This window comes from Tupaia chinensis, unplaced genomic scaffold (assembly GCF_000334495.1).
Source record: "Tupaia chinensis unplaced genomic scaffold, TupChi_1.0 Scaffold000394_1, whole genome shotgun sequence".
Classification (NCBI taxonomy): Eukaryota; Metazoa; Chordata; class Mammalia; order Scandentia; family Tupaiidae; genus Tupaia; species Tupaia belangeri.
The window spans coordinates 1,678,694-1,680,588 of NW_006159896.1; the positions used below are offsets into that span (position 1 = coordinate 1,678,694).

At 48.3% G+C, this 1,895-nt stretch overlaps 1 protein-coding gene across 2 annotated transcripts in view; it reads left to right on the forward strand.

Moving 5' to 3' along the window:
• The window catches only part of NAIF1 (nuclear apoptosis inducing factor 1), a 6,348-nt gene that overhangs the window by 1,634 nt on the left and 2,819 nt on the right, over nt 1-1,895 (forward strand). The window lies entirely within an intron of this gene.

The following is a 1,895-nucleotide window of genomic DNA, read 5'->3' on the forward strand; positions in this document are numbered from 1 at the left end:
CAGATAAGATATGTATAGGAATAGCTTCACTATCAATTGAGAAAACCTGAGAACTCAGAGGAAGAGGACTTCCCGGTGGTGGGATGGGGACACACAGTTGATGTTGGCCTTGAAGGGTAGAGAAGATGCACTGAGGCCCAAACAGCCTAGTTGAGAGACCTTCAAAGTTTCTCAGCCATGAATGACAATAGAACTACCTAATGTTAGTTGGATTGTTCAGTTGAGACAAGGGTTTGTGCCAGTGACTGTCAACTCTGCTTTTCTTGTGATGGCCTGTGAACTGTTAGTCAGTGATTCTCAGTGGAGCTTAAGAAGCATTGGGTGTCTGTGTGAAAGCCACCCCCTGCAGTATGTATCGAGTATATAAATTGAGAATATTGAGATGGGAAAAGGAGGACAAACGCTGGTCTAAATCAGATGGTGTTCTGGAACGTTCAGGTAAACCATTGACCAAGGAACCAGAGAGACAGGGAGACATTTTCTGGGCACTTGGGCTGCTGCCGCTCCACTCCCGCCTCCTTTTCTGCTTGGGTGCAAGGAACATGAAAATTAAGAAAGCACTGAGGGAGACCAGCAGTTAGTGTAGTGGCTATGTCGCTGGACTCCCCCGTAGTCGACCACGGTTCGCGTCCCGGACCCAGTGGCTTAAACTCACGCCCGGCGGCGGGGGCGTGTGTGCCCAAGATCCCAAGAGGAGAATGGAGGAGAAGGGATTGCAGCATGGCCATCCCCCCTGGGGGGTGACTTCTCGCTTTCTATCTCTCTGTCTCTGTCTGGCGAGCGAGCGCACGCGCCCTATAGCAAAAACCTCTTCAAAAAAAAAAAAAGCAAGCAAGCACTGAGGGGTGTAGGACTAGTGTGGCAGCAAATGGGCTTGTAGAGCCCCTGCCCCAGATGAACTCGTGACCCTGCCTCGGAGGTGACTCTATTAGCAGCCCAGCTGGCTGGTTACAAGCAACTTGGGTGCTGGTGTTGGGGAGACCCAGACTTACTTCCTGGCTCTTCTGAATGAGCTCTGTGACCTTAGGCACTCCATGTGTGCGCCTGTGACCTCATCTCAAAACGAAGATGACAGTGTGTACCGCTTGGTGTCCTTATGAGGATTCATCGACCTACATGCTCGAAAACTTTTGCTAGTACAGTTGACCTTTGAGCAACACGGTTTGAACTGCATGGGTCCGCTAACAAGTAGATTTTTTTTTGCAATGACTATATGAGAAGTACAGCACAGTACCATAAGTGTATTTTCTCCTCCTTACGATTTCCTTAATGACGTTTTCTTTTCTCTAGCTTACTCAGTTATAAGAATATAGTATGGGGTACACCTAACATACAAAACACATTAAATTATGTTATTTGTAAGACTTCCAGTCGACAGTAAGCTATTGGTAGCTTTTGGGGGATGTCAAAAGTTATATTTGGGAAGCTGGATAAGGATGCAGTGGTAAAATGTGATGCTCTGCAAGGCAATCCCACATAGGAAGATTCCGGGTTCGAGTCCAGAGACCTCCTCAGGTATACCAAGCATGCAAGTGCCGGTGATCTGGGACTAGCTGAGAGCTGGGAGTGGGTTGGTGTCCAGGCCCTATTGGGGGCGCATTCGCTCTCTGTCACCAATAGAAGAAATAAGTAAGTTAATGAAAGTTACACATGGACTTTTGACTGTGCAGGGGTTGACACCCCTAAGCCCCCCGCCCACAGAAACATCGTACAGGAGTCACCTGTATGTATTATTGGCACCTTTGCTTCTGCCAGATCCAAGCCTGGTCCTTTGGGTACCACGCAGATTAAAGTTCTGAACCCCTTAGAGCCTGGATTTAAATATGAATATCTGTAAGGCCTGAGGGGGCCTGTGTTCCCCTTTATCTGCCTCCATGCCCATTCCTTCCAGGAAG